The sequence below is a fragment of the Drosophila virilis genome, chromosome 3 (assembly GCF_030788295.1).
Source record: "Drosophila virilis strain 15010-1051.87 chromosome 3, Dvir_AGI_RSII-ME, whole genome shotgun sequence".
Classification (NCBI taxonomy): domain Eukaryota; kingdom Metazoa; phylum Arthropoda; class Insecta; order Diptera; family Drosophilidae; genus Drosophila; species Drosophila virilis.
Window position 1 is genome coordinate 19,396,449 of NC_091545.1, and position 15,805 is coordinate 19,412,253.

Sequence of the window (15,805 nt, forward strand, 5' to 3'; positions counted from 1 at the left end):
AGAATCAATGAATTTTGTATTTATAAAATTATGCCCAAATAACGAATCATAGGAACAAATTAACAGGTGAGGTATCGCTATTTAATGTTGTTTAAAAGTCGGTTACACATGCTCTTGTTTAATTATATTAACACCATACTCTTTTCGGTTTAAATGCTGCAAACCCTTTTACTTTTACTGGAATTTTTTTAAACTCGCCCCATTTTGGCACCTGTTTGAACTTTCGGAACCGCTACAGTTTTAGCTTGGGCCAACCACATAGATCTGTTGTTGCCCTTCATCTGTAACCTGTGGACGTGAGATCAATCGAAATAAATATGTTGGCTGCGATCTTATAATTTATACGTACATCAAAGATGCTTTTAGCTGGCAGACTCTTCTATCTACATTGAGCATCTCTATTCCAATTCCCTATGGAAAGATTTCACATAGCAGGCTTTATTTCAACCTAAGGTTATTTGAAATCGTTCGAAACGTATTCGTCATCCAAATGCTAAACGGGCCCCATAGTGGCTATCGCCGTAATGAGCAGTAGCCACCACCTAGCTGTTTCCGATCTACCCACACAAGGAGCATCCGCATATTGCAAAATAGATTGATCTATGGTACGATGCCCGAAGTTCTTTGCTTTCATGCAGTTGTCCCTGAGTGCCGCCATATAAGTCAGGGGCTTGTCGTAGCAGAACATCCTAGAGAGCGCCAATTTAAATTTGTCATTCGAGTCGCATTCGAAGTTGTTAGAGTCTAGCACTCTGAGGGTGCTACAGTTCATGATTGGCGAGTAGTACATTGTAACGAAAACAAACAGCATTAAATGGTTTGGCGCAAAGATTGCATACGGAATATCGGTGTCTGCATATCCGTCTGGATACTTGAGTACCAGTTGCTTTGTTAACTGTCCAGTGCACTGCATCTCGAGGCGCGTTCCAAAGTAAAGAGAGCAATTGCCAAATGAGCCACGAATAGCCACAGAATAATGCAGGCTACTTAAAAATATCACTTCCAGTAATTTTGAAGTCTTTATAAACATGCTATATACGTATATATTTCAAAGTGAATGGAAATTAAAAGTGAACTTGCCAAAATATATTCACGGGGTTAGAGAACATATATTTTAAATACAATATAAAAGTTCTTTAACTCAGGTAAATGCAGTCTAATTAAAATGTATGGTATATAGAAAGAGATCAATTCAGTCATATGGAGACGAAGGCTCTATTAACTTTGGTTATTGATCATCGTGAGTTCAAAGATATATCCCTGTTACATACAATTGCACAAAGGCTCTGAACCCATTTGGATTCTGTTATAGGAACATCTTTTGTCATTGCAATTAAAACTATTAGCTTAGAAAGTCTTTCCGGCTCATTCAAATTGTTGCCTTACGCTGAGAGGAGCCCTTCGCCTGGCACTGAAGTGCCAAAAACTACTAGATATTTTCCAGCTATTTGTTATAAACTGACGTGAGTTGTTAATATGAGCAGCATGATGATTTATTAAAAAATGGCTGTGCTATGTTTCTTGAGAAATTCGGTTATGCCAATCCCAGAAAGTTAAAGATCTGTAGTTCTTCCACCAAGTTCATACCATATAAAGTGCGTTCTTGCATAAAAGTTCCATATTAGATAAGTTGAAATCTAATTTTGATCTAAAGCTGATTGTCAGGTTAATAATTGTCAGTTTTAGTGAAGCAAGCTAGTAAATTAAAATTCCAAATTTACAATGAAAAGCGAGATTTTAAAGTTGCTTATTTTGAGTATGCTGCAGAGCCAATTAAAAGGAGAACCCCGTCATGACAACAGTTTGACACCGCCCTATAACACAGGAAACTGTTCCGTATTTAATGACATCATATTCACCAAGGTTTGCAAAAATACTATTACCAAGTCAATGGCTAAGCAATGGCGCGATCTAAGAGCTCCAGAGGGTACTCCGTACACAGTGTGGCAAACCTCGGAAACTGGAAAGCTTATTTTATTGGTGTCATTTCACAAATCGCCCCTCTTCGACTGTGGCTTGCTGATATTAAAATTGAAAGGGGGGGAATACACAATCACAGCTAAAACTTTACAGGATGCAAAAAGCTTTTACGTTTACCAGTCTGATTTGAAACATTCAGATATACACTGCCTCAACATTGATTTGCTCTATCCAGCAGCTTTACACGCCCATTGCGAGAACAGGAATAGTGACAATTTTGAGGAGGCCAATACACCGATACTGCATTACAGCCGCTACGATTATCAAGTAAATATTGGGGATATGCCTATTATACCGGAAATGTTGGTTCTTCTATCAGCTGTTGTTATTATATCAGTTTAAATGCATTTAATCAAGTATAAACGTATCAGAATATCCAATAAAGTTCATAAAAGCTCACATTTTGTGATGCTATGGTATTCCATTAACAGAGGAGGAATATCGGATGAACGGTGTTTTGGATATCCGTTGAATTGAGTTTTCCTTAATTTTTATTGTTCGGAGATATAGATAAACCTTCTAGTCATACTTGAATGGAATGCAATTAAAGAGTGCTCAAGGCTAGAATGCCCGACTGCCAGATGTCCCGAATCCAATAGGACTACAAAATCATAGGAATTGTCTTGACCATATTTTTTAAAACTAAAAACATGCCACTTGCTTCCTACTCTATTGAGGGAAATTCATTCTAATTCAAGAGGTATTGTGCATAGTCCGATGCTTATACAATATTTATGGAAATCGAATTTAAGTAAAAACTCAGACAGTTATACTTCTAGACAAGCGGCTTGTTTAATTTTGGGGAATATGTGTATAGCTCCAAAAATCATGATTATAAAACAAACAAGAAGTTTGAATTTTTGTTTAATGTTTAAAAATGTTTAATTAAGATAATTGAGAGTAGAGTCTTAACCAGGAACCAATCTTTAGTTCCACTTCCAAAACTACAAACTTAAGTTCAAAGACTGCATTATCAATATCGAAACAGTCCGTAAGTGTACTGAAAGTCTAAGAATATCTATTAGGCGTCGTGCATAATATCTGTAAAAGGCCATTGGATTGGGCTTTTTCAGTGTCAAAGGTTATTCCAACAAGCCACAACCAGAAGAAAATCCAAAGCTGTATCAACGAAATTCAGCCACCTATTTGCAAAATGGCCATAAAAAAGAGAGTGTGTTCGTTCTTTCACCCAATCTTCTTTTTCTTACATAACCCTATCTTATGTATTTAAAAATAAACAACTGTGTCTAAAGTCAAATTTTGCGTGAATTGTGCAGCACAATAAGTGTTCACAACAAACCGTTTTCTGTGAAAGATTACTCGCTTGGGCAACCGCTGCGTGGTGAGACTTCTCTTCTACTAGCAGTCCCTAGTTGTCTTCTATATCCATGATGGATAAAGGGTCAGGAGGTGTTTTTATAACCTGAAACTATTAAACAATGGCTTGTATGCGTATGTAATTGACAAAACGCACTATCGTCTTAGACAGTATATAAATTCTTGATAAAAAAGGCGAGCTAACTCGATCTAGACCTCGCTTCTCTGTAGATCTGGAAGGTCGTGCGCAGAGGAGGTTTTTCTATTTAGATAAATCCTTTTCCCCTTTTTTCGATAAGTATTTATTTTATAATAAAGCTACTTAGGCGTATCTTGGAAATGTATGTATATGTATAGAAGGCAATGGCGATGTATGTTACGACAGGTCGGCGCTGGCCGTAGGGTATCTTTTAGTCTGAAACTCCCGACTAGAGCAGTTTTATTTGTTTACATTGATTTTGGTGTCTCATTACTGAAAAAATAGTCAAAAATGCCTTCAGAATTATTTGCTGGAATATTGTAGGCCATGCCAGTAAGTCCCCAATGCGCAGGAGCTTACAATATCAACTTGATTGCTTGCTGGCTGCTGCTACTCCTTTATCCCGCGAAAACATATTCGGTAGGCTTGAACAACTGTTCCTTCATAGACGGTAAAATAATGGAGTTCGTCTGTCATGGATCGTATGAACGATACTTGCGGCTGCTTTATAAGGATCGACATCCCGCCTTACACACGCCCTACTCCATCTGGCAGCGGGCTGATCATTTTGGATCGTCAATGCTGCTCATCGTTTTCTACGAGGGTCCATTGACTAACTGTTACAATATTGTGCTAAATGAAGGCAAGATCTACTGTAATGGTCGGAACTATCCTATGGAGATTGACAGTTCCATCCTAATGTTTTGTATGCCCTTTCAATTTTCCTACGCCGACGAACTGCACAAACAGTGCAAAAAAGGTAAAAAGAAGAAGCATTATTCAACAACCATTTCTTCAGTCATCATCTACATGGAGTCAAATTTAGTAGTTGCTTCAAGATCTTCCAAGTCTCTGTATTGTTCGAATCTTCTCGTTATAATTGTTTTGCTTTTACGATTTAAAATTAAAATAAAATGAATAAATTCAGTTGGTAAAGAATAAAAACAAAAAGATCCTGCGCGTTCATGGTATCATGATTCATGGTTCATGATTCATGGTTAAATGTATTTAGCGCGATCTTGTATTTGGGATGAGATTCGGGGAAATAAGTGTACTACCTATCAGATTTTGGTTCTTTATATCTAAATTTACGTTCATCAGCATGGTCAACGAATATTTTAATATTTTCTTTTCACTTCTTGAACTCAGTATGCACAAGTTAGATTGCGCTAGTCGGGAGTGGCCGACCATGATATACCCTGAATCCTGTGTCAGGCTATCTATACGTACAAATATACTCTCCATACATTCAGATTCAAAAGCATATGATAAAGTATATATAAGAGGCAGAAGGCAGATTCTATGACCCTGTAAATCATTATACAGTCTTGCTGAACAACAATAATCCAGTCGATAGAGATAAAAATATCGATTGGATTGAATAAAAAATAATTGCAGGTTTGATTGCTTATATAGCAGGTTGGAACGGCGTATGGGATAGGGTGGTGTGTATTCGAATTCACCAAACAAAATTACCTAAATGATAATTGAAAAATTATTTATAGCGAAAAGATATCTCATTGTCGAGGACTCTTGTTTTCAATTCTCTTATTTCGAGTAATGACTGAAATGTTTGTCTGGCGTTAAAGCATGAGGCTGACGAAGGCGCTAGCCTTTTATTTGCAATAATTAAAGTTTTCTATTAAATGAGCGTGTTTATTGTCTACGATTCCTTTGTTTTGGTAGAAGGTTCAGGGAATTTTCTGGCCTCACACTCCCTCCTCTATATCACTGTCACTCATATAAACTGTTGAACACATAGAAAGGAGATGAAGAGCATCCCAAGGTATAAAAGAGTTTCAGCGTAACCCTTTTCCATTTTCACATTCATACAAAAACTATAAGAAACACCAATGCACTTCCACTTTTTCTGGATAATCTAGTAGCTGATCTACTCTATTGAATTCTTGCAGAGAGACGCTATTAAATGATTTGTTTCACAATAAATTTATATTTGAGCAGAACATTTTTCAACACACTCATTTGAGTAAATTTTGAAGCACGCGTTGATAAATTTGAAGAGGTCGACGATTTCCCATAATTTGAAGAGCTCCATAGATGGCATAGCGGCGAAAATCGAATGTAGCCTTTATATCTGCTTCATGTATTCCCCGATCGCACTTTTTAACAATATAGAGCAAAACAAACATGGAGCAAACCGACATTTGTTTCAAAATAGAACGCGTCATTTTGAATTTGATAGAATGACGTTTATCGCAAGACTTCCCACTATCTGAATCGGATTGAGAGCTACGAACTAGATAAAAACTAAACGATTTGTCTGGGAATTTTACATATATTCGCCTCTCCAAATTCACTGTTTACATGAGGTGACTAATTTTGATTCTCAACCGGTTCTAATGTGAACAAATGTTGCTGAGTACTTAATTTGAATAGTTTTTTTTGAAAATGTGGCCATCGTACCACATTAAATATATCTCATAGTTTCTACAGCTTATTTTGCGCCACACTCCGCTGTATTGGTGCCTTATATCCAAGTCCAATAATAGTTAAATGGGTGCGCAGATGTTAACTGTTGAGCTTAAGCTTGAATAGGCCGAAGATCTGTTTGTGTGTGTGTGCATTTATATTTTCAAATTGTTATCGTAACATTCACACTCAAATACACAAAATGTGCGATTTTTTTTTCTCAAATGGAAACCAAAAGACGAGCTTTCTTTCTGACCAAATATTACACCCACAAATACAATCGCAAGCTACGCGGAGATAATCTTGATTAGTTCAGTGTGCTGTGTGAGAAATGCTAAATATGGACAATAGCTTTTGCTCGTCCTGATTTTTACGCATGGCTGATAATGCATACACTTGCCCGAGAAGGACATTTAAAAGTACAGCGAACGAAATGCGACTCTAACTGAGCTTGATTTTAAGTGAGCCTTTCACTTTTTAAGCTTTTGTACATACACGTGCTTGACGACGTTTCTATAAATACAAAAAGGGATACAAGTGTGTGCTCAATGTGCTAACAAGGACGCACAAAATGGTAAGATTGTGCACATGGATGTTTGCAACGATTTGTGAATAAACACAAACAAGATGATGCTGGCAACGACATTAAAGGCTTGATAGATATTTTGAATGTTGCCAGGGATCAGCCAGTTGTATTCAAGCTTCTAGAAGGTACGAAATAGTTTATGTATTTAAGTGTATAGTCTATTTTTAATCCTATCAACTCTACAGCTGTGGTCCATTTGAGCCCATTAATAATATTTTTTATTCAAAGCAAAAACAGTCAAAGCATTTTATTCAATTTACTTTGATTGAATACAATTTTGTATAAGAACGCAGAAAAGGGCTGCTAACATAGCGCAGGCCAATTTAGTTTTTCATCCCATTTTGTGCAATTTAACTCTGCCTACGCGGTCTCTTTTCAACAGTTGCTGCTGACGCTGAATGCTTTTTAGCGACTAATCCTTTGGCTTTTGGCTTGTAAAATAAAAATTATGTATACGCCAACAACTTCAAATGGGCCCAAATGGCGTTTGCGTATTCTCGTTGTTCTATTGATGCTGGTATTGTTGTTGGGCCCTGCATATTTCTCTGCACAGGCTGCCATTTTCACACCAAACAAATGCTAAAAGCCAGCGGTCACAGAAAATACAACTACACTCCATCGCATTCACGTTGGTCGCCGTGGCTGCTGCTGTGTACTGGTGTATCTATAAAATACGCAATTAAAAATGTTTCGAGAGTCCACATAGCCTCCTCGCGTTATGAACTTTTATGTAACCTACCACAGTTACCCATCTTTCGCCAATTGCTGCTTTTGCTCCATGGCATCTGGATTTGCATCCTTGTTTCTCTCGACCCACGCTTTGTTGCATCCACTCAGCGGTAGCCATTAGTGCAGGGTCACGGAAAAAATATTGTCTCTGATGCTAGAGCCCACTAGAGCTAGCATACACTCGATTTATAAAATATATACCAACAAGCGGGAGGTACCGTAGTATCTCTTTACCCTCATATATAAAATAAGTAATTTATATTCTGTTCACTCAGCGGAACGAGTATATTTTTTTGCTGCAATGCTCCTTCCTGTCCATACAATTGTCCGTAACAACTTCTTTTTTCCACCTATTTGAAGCTTTGAATAATGAATCGCGCTTTAAATAAGGTGTATCAATTTGATCGTAATTTCCAGTCGCAAGCGGCGACAAAACAACATGAACAAAATTCAATTTATTTTAAAAACCAAAGATCGCAATATAAATATAATGACAATATTTTTACACTAATTGCTTTAATGAGGACGCGGTCTGAGTTTAGACACATTACAAGATGGACAGCCTGACAGACAGACGGAAATGGCATATTTCCCAGGGTATTTCAAATTACAAATCAAAATTGTGAATAAAGCTGTTGTTGTTATACTTGTTTGCTCGACAGCAGTCAACAGCTGGCAGCCAGCCAGCAATTTGCGCCGCGCCTTGTAACTTGCAACAGTTCTGTTGCATTGCTGCAAAACCTGATGCACAATGCAAGTACGCATATATGCCACACTGGTTGGCCCTGACAGTCACACACAAGTTTGATATTGTTAAAAATTGCAAATATTGCCAGAGCAAGCTGCCGAGTCTGTCCTAGCAAAATGTGGCACTTGATTTACGTTTGCAATTGCTCGAAGCTGTTAAAATGCACGCAGTTCGTGACTGCTCAGTTTAGAATAGAGTTGGTCGCTGGCCTCACATTCGCAGCCTTGCTCTGCACGATTATGAAACATGCGCTTGAAACAAAGCACGACACTTTTTTAAAATGCCCAGCCAGGCTCCTTTATTCTTAAAACGCTTTATTTTTGTTGGGTTCTTATATATACATTTGGGCAAACTAATTAATAAAAAAGTTGGTTGGTTTGAACTTAATATAAAACTTAGTTTAATTTTAGTATGATCATATTTACTGTTTGGACTGCGTTGATCACCAATCAGTCAGTTATTCCGTACAAACAGCAACTGGATCAAAGGTTGCGGGCAACAAAGCGTTTATGTACCATCAGCAAAGTATTGTTGGAAACGAACTATTGTAAAACCTTTTTGGCATCTGCAGCTCTTAAAACGCTATTAAGAATGCAGTAGAGTGCGACAACGACGCGACTGTCGTACGTTTTGCATAATTCAAATGAGATTTTAAGTCGGGCACCTACCGTGCTCTCCTACGAACATAACAAGAGCAAGCCTGCACGACTAGAAGATATTCTGTATTAAAGAATGAACCTCTTCACTATGCCACAATAATAAATGCAATCTTTGATAATGCTGCTCTTCTTGCACATTAATATGATATATATTTGTAAACATTAAAGTACAAAGCGATACTTTTAAGAAAATCCCTTTTTTTCTACATTATATAGTTTGCCCTCTGGCCTTCATCCGAAGCTGAAAGTACACATATACTTTATAGGGCCAGGGGTGCCTTCTTCTACCTGTTATATACATTTGCACAAATCCAAGTTATACCTATTTATATAACCTATTTTCCATGGATGCAGGGTATAAAAAGCAATTGGCGTTGATGGCCGCCTTCAGCCGCAAAGTATGCAACGATTTATTTAAATAATAGAGGCAACGTCTTTCTTTACTACTGCATTTCCACAAATTTACGTAAGCACCCGCACTTGCACCCCAACCATACCACAAGAAAAGAAAGACAACGTACCAATGGAGGATTTGCGGCGTGTTAACGCGCCGAGCATTGCGTATGCAAAACAAACAAAGCGGAACTGTTCCCAGTAGTAGCTAGATACCACTCTCTAAACTACAAACAATGCGTTGCAGCTGCTTCTTGTAGATTATACGATGGTAGCCAGGTTGGAGATTTTAAACTATGCTTAGATATGCTTTTGTCTGGGAGGCTAGCATATATCACTGCTGACAATAACAATATGACAATTGGTAGTATATTTTGTGGAAATAATAATATATATGGTCCACCAGATTATATAACTTTAAATGTTTGGCAGAAGATTATTGTTCATAGATTTTTATATTCCTTCCAATCGAGCGTTCGTTTGTTTGTTTTTATGACTCACATTAAGTCGAGAAAACTATTGTCATTAGACTTAAGTATGAATGGCTTAAACCAAACCCAGACCAGACTGTGAACAATAGTGTGTGCTCCCGAGCTATAAAACAACAGATCGAACTTATCTTCATTTGTATAACACTTCAAAGAATACAGCGTTAAAATTAACAACCAAAAATTCAAAACACAACGAACCAGAATAAAGCGGACTATTATAAGCTGCTTACGTGTGAGCTCATGCCACCCATTTAGATACCTGTCCAGAGCGTGGGGGAAATAGCATTGCAACAACCATCGAATCTGACCCATTGCAAAACTTACGGTCGAAGCAACAGCGACAAAGCATGGAATATACCACAATTAATGGGGCAACAAAAATAAAATATTAAAAATCCGGACTGTCCTACTGTCCTCAATTGACCTACTAACTGAAGTAAAGTTCTTAAGCCCCGACTCAGGATTTTCTTTGTATAAGAAGATAGAGACTGTCAAATATTTCTCTATCTAGCTCTAACAATTTCTGCTGTGCTTTTGTCACCAATTATAAAATTAGTCAGTAAGTTTATCAGTCTCAATAATTTTAATAAATACAAAAAGTATCATAGGGGATATATATTTCCCTTTCTTGTATAAAGAAATTAAGTGCAGTCTATAAAGTGAAATTTCATATTTATTTAATAATTATACCTTATTAAGATCAGAGACGATTAAAATAATTCTGCACTAGATAAAAAATATTAGATATTAATTTTTCATCAAATTCTGAAAACTGTGAGCCAAACTCTTTGAATTTTCTTTGTCAATGGTGTTTACGCTTGTCTTTCCCTGGCGTAGATTTTGTTGATGTTTGCGACCGTTTTGCATCCTGCACTCCATTACACTGTTTCCTAATCATTTTTGAATCGTGGATGCGGCGCGAGGCAATGTAAAGTCTGCACGTTTTTGGTCATCGATTTAAAACTAATTAGAAGTAAGTTGTATTCTATGAGCAGAGCATATTGCACAGCAGTGCACAGTGGGCTATATCAACCTAATATATGTATCTCAGTGACCGCCAATTTTTGTTATAGATACAACGTATACATATAAGTTGGAATCTCTCCTTCACTTGCTTCGTATACTTCCATGGAGTATAACACTCGCAATCTTGTTGCTGTCGTCCCACTGTGGCACTCAACTAGTTTCCGCTTTAATTGCAGCAGACACATAAATAGTAAGTTGCAATAAGAGTAAAAATAACAAGGATGGCAAGTGGGACAGGGAGAGGGAGAAGAGATATGTACAAAAAATTGCGGAACAGCGAGTCGGGTCCTGGCGAGGAGTTGGCTATCAAAAGCTTGCCAGCGACGCTCTGGCATAAAATAAAAGCAAAATGTTGTAAAACGATTGCAAAGTGAGATTGGAAATTACCGACACATAAACACAGTGCACACAGTGTGGTGCCAGGGCTGTGGCAAATGAACGTGCAAAAATAACAGGAGCCAAGCGTATAAACCAAGTGGAAAGGTCAAAAGTTGCTGTACGGCTTGGGGCCGCCACTGGGTGGCAGCTATTTCGCATTACAATGCAATTATTTAGGGCTGCTTCAACTTTACAGGCCAACAGGCAGGACGGCAGACAGGCAGGCAGGCGAATTGCAGCAGCAACAAAATGACGCGCTCTGATTGCCAGCTGAAGTTGCAGCAGCACCTCAAGCAGCACCACCAGCTGCACCACTAGCTGCAACACCAGCAGCAGCGCTGCCAATAGAAAAGTCAACCCCAAAAGCGAGTGGCAAAGGGTTAACGATCGACCAAATTAAAACGAAATGAAAATGTTTTTCACGACGCCCGTCACGTGACTGGCCTCTTCTTGGCTGCCTGCTGCCCATTCTCTATAGAAGCCAATCGCGTTCGCACACTAACAACACCCACTGTAGGCTACACGATTCCACTTTGAACTTGACTGACGTGCTGAAGAGCCAGCTGACTTAAACATGCCAGAGCTTATTTACTCGGTAGTTGCTTGGCTGGTGGCTTGGTGGCTTCATGGATAGCTGTATTGGTGGGTTAGTTCGTTGGTTCGTTGGTTGGCCCGTTGGTTGGTGTCGCGTGCTTGAAATAATTTTCGAAAAATGCCTCGTTAATGTTTCTATTAACGGATTAGAGAGGCGACTGTTGGCCGCGTCAATCAGACGTCCTGCTCTAACCTGGCTTACCCTGACTAGCCGTGTCCTGGCACAGTTTCACAGCTCCCAGTTAACTTTGCACGTTCGCCGGCGCCTAGGTTTGGGATTATTTTTCATTTTTTAGTTTTATTTGCAAGTTTGCCGGCAGTCGCTATATATACATATATATATATGTTTTTTTTTTGCTCTTTTGTTAGCACATTGACACGTTTTGCATAAATTTGCATTCAAATGTGTCATGGAAAACAAGTTCGACATGCCATACTTCAAATATATTTTACCAACCGTCGGTTAGTTATTATTATTGCTTAAATTAATATTATTATTACTTGTTACTTATACTTGTCATCATTAACATTATTCTTATTGTTTATTTTCTTGCTCTTAAAAATAATGATGTTTTGCTCGTAACATTTTATTCTCTGATACGTTTTTCCCGAGTTCAGGATATAAATATAATCATGACGATTGCGTTGCAAGCAAAACCAGGGCAACGCTTAAAACCTTGCTCATTAGCAGAGCAAGATTTTTACGTAGATGAATAAAAAAAAAATAGTGTTGTGGCATTTTCCCTGAATAATCTTGCACAGGTGGTTCTTGCAACCAGAAAAAATATATGGGTGGTAGGAACATTTTGTAGAACGAACCACATTTGCATTCTTTTTGGCTGTATTAAATTATTCAGAGAGTGCACACAAAAGCCGAACGCGGCAAAAAGAGAAGAGATGAACAAAAAATAGAGTACCCTCATAGTTGGACCAGCGCTCCGTTTCCCGCGCATCCAGTGACAATTAAGCTGCAACTAAAATTGCTCGTGGCGCCTCCACACATTCACCCAAGCGCTTGTAAATATGCAACAAGGTTTTTATTTAAATACCACTCCATTTTTAAATCAAATCCTTACACAGGCTGTGTGTGTGGGTTTTTTTTTTGCTTCTGCGCCGAGTCGCCTGCTTTTAATTTTCATCTTGTTTACTTTAACGTCATTTTTAACTCTTCGGTGTTTTCTTGAGCGCTTTTCGCGCGCTTTGTTTATGCATAGCCCCAGCCCTCTGAACGGTTACCTCTAAGATCCATTGTCATACTCGTCCTGGGGCTGCTCTTCGTCCTCGTCATTGTCGCGTGTGTCGTCTGCGTCGGTTTGCTCCTTGTGCTGCTCATGAAGTGGCACTCATCCGCACTTTTAAGCCCTACTGAATTCCTTTTATCCCTAACACAAATATATTCATCCACAGAAGCAGTAGCAGCAGCGCCGTTGTCTTCGTCTTGGCTGTATTTGCTGCAGCGCCATTGTTGTTGCTGCTGGGCGCAAGGTTTATATAGCCAAGGCGACAACTTTGGGACTCAACCCTATTGTGCACGGCTGCCTCCTATTCCTGCTACCGTTCGAGTTGGTGCTACTGCATCTACTCCATCATCGGCTTTGTACTTCAGAGCTCTAAAAGATTTTTAATAGAGTTCTTAGAGACATTTTCGATTGTCTTTGTGTGCAGCTTGTGTGAAAATTAAACTTGAAGTGAATCACACTGCTTTCGAGCCAGGCTTTAAGGTTCGCTGAGAGCAGCGAAGTAGATTTAATCCATATGCGACATAGTGTGCTTCCATTGCTAAGTATATTTTTCAATTTCCAAATAATGCGAACATCAGTTTTTTGTGTGCACAAAATTATATATTCGACCAAGCTACAACCGCAGCATTCGTCTTGCGACTAACAAGAGCCAAGGGCAAGGACAAATTTTTGAGTTAAACTCCTTCGATTGCCATTAATTTTGACCTTGAGTTGGCTGTTGGCACTTTATTGACGACATCTGACAACGAAAACCGAAAAGTGTTCGCTCGACTTCGACTCCTTTCTGGGCAGTTAAAAGTCCAACATGTCGCCGGAAGAAACAATGTGAGTGCTGAGCAAAAGTGCAAAACAAATGTACCGCAAAACTGAATGAAGTCAACAAAGGACCGACAACTGACTAATGGACTGAGGAACTGCCACCCTAAAGGGCGGACTGTCGCAGGACGTGGGGACCCACAGCCATGAGGCTCTCCCTAGCCAACTCTCAAGGGTGGTGGCCAGAGTGGCGCATAAATTGGCGATTCCCATGGGTACTGCTGCAGCAGAGCTCATCGTATCTATCGCGGATGGCGCTGCATTGTCAAATGTTCACTTTCATTGTTCTTGTATTTGTGTGCTTGTGTCTGTGTTTCTGTGTATATGGGTGTGTGTGTGTGTGCTCGTGTTAAGCACATAAGTTGAAATATTCCAATTGAGTAACTTTCATTATTGCAGCAACAACAATGTGCACATTTTGTATAAATAAAACAATGACAACGATTTCAACTCATTTAAATTCTGTGTTGTAATAAATTTGCCTGCATAATTTCAATAGATGCCAATAGAAATAATCCAACCACTGACAACGTACATTAAATTGGGGAAGGCTCTTTGGTTTGTTTAGCAGTTGCACAACACAAAATTTCAATATATTTTAAGCATTTTACATTTTAAATGCACAACTTATACAAATTTAAATTGGGTTCCAATGCATATTGAATACCAAATGGTTAAAGAGCGAATGTTCTTGGAAAACATGGTAAACAATTCGTCTTTCTCGTTCGATGTACATGTGAAATACAAATACTGAAAAAGCATGCATGTTATTTTTCATCGGTTTTATTTTTCTTATATTTCAAGAGTCCTATACCTTTAACTTGCTGCGTATTTCTATTTAGAAGTAAGAGTAAGTCTGGGTCGCAAAAAGTAAATTATTTAAGATTTGTATACTCTGTACAAGAACCTACATACCAAATCTAGTGTATTTAGCTCTAATATTTTTGGAGTTATAATTAGATATTTGGTAATGAAACGAGAGGTCTACACAAAATGGCTAAATTTAAAAATATGCCTTTTTCTAGTTTCTATGAACATCGCTAGATCGGCGTCGGAGATGCTTCTTTCTGCAAGTTACATAAAATTAACCCAAAAGCATTATCTCCTTCTTACCTTATTTCAAAGGATTCAGTATATAATAACCAGAAGTCGATTGAGAAGGGGAAATTGCTGCCCGTGTCAACCCCTGCGACTGATACCCCCACCAACAGCGGCTCACCCCTGGATATGCAAAAATGCTAATTGAAGTCAAAACGCAATGTTGCGGAAAAATGTTTACAGCAAGCGCCAGGGAAAAGAAAACTTTAAGGTTTTTGTTGACGTTGTTGTTGTTGCTTTTGTGCTCAGAATTTTACACTAGTCCAACTGGCAGGATTTCTCTATCTAAGCTCTTGTCTCCTTCACTCATCATTGTCATCCCCGGGCTCGCCTTTATTTTTAGCGTAGACTTTAAAGCAAAAAGTCACACAAAATTATACTCAATTTAATTTTCCAGTCCAGTTGCCGGCTGCCCTGCCGCTGCGCCGGCTAGTTGAGGCTCTCCTACGGGCTCGGTTTTCGGTGTCAGGTTTGACTGCGCCGGCCATGGGCTCCGGTTTGGGCTTGGGTTCAGACACTGGCTTGGGCTCAGTCTCTGGTTCCGGTTTCACAGTTGACGTTATGCATTGAAATTAATTAAATCACAGCAAACTGCGCCGCAGTCGCCTCGCTGTTTGTTTGTTGCCTTTCCCATTGTTTGCCCATTGTTTTTGTTGCTGTTGCCATCTTCCTGTTGTTGTCAACCAAACACCAAAGCACCAGAGCCAGCCGCGTTTGTAGCCTTTTAATTAGTTGGCAGGACCACGAGCACAGAACCAGAAGGCGGACTAAAGTTCCAACTAGTTATTTCCAATCGTTGACTTATTGTCTATGGATCGTTTGCTAGTCGCTCGAGATGCCTGTGAAGTGCGTGTGGTGTGTGCGATGTGGTTTACATTCGTGTACTTCAACGTTTGAAAACTTTATTGGCTAAAACCAATTTGAAAGCGTCTCTTTAAATTCGACCCACTCATATGCACAGATGGACCGATTAACTTGATTTGTTCAACAATATTTTTCTACATTTACTAACCCATAACAACAATCCACTCAATACAACTCTTTACAAAAGCAGACACCAATAACCACCCTTAAAAATCAGAATATTTTTTTAATAACGTGAATTTAAATGAAATCAGAT

At 38.8% G+C, this 15,805-nt stretch overlaps 1 protein-coding gene and 1 non-coding gene across 2 annotated transcripts in view; both read left to right on the forward strand.

Annotated features, from left to right (window-relative positions):
- The window catches only part of Ten-m (teneurin transmembrane protein Ten-m), a 332,752-nt gene that overhangs the window by 68,542 nt on the left and 248,405 nt on the right, over positions 1 to 15,805 (forward strand). The gene's annotated exons all lie outside the window — the stretch shown is intronic.
- On the forward strand, positions 1,120 to 2,379 carry LOC26531661 (uncharacterized). Its single transcript, XR_011416382.1, has 2 exons — positions 1,120 to 1,801; positions 1,864 to 2,379. It is a non-coding gene; the product is annotated as an uncharacterized protein (transcript).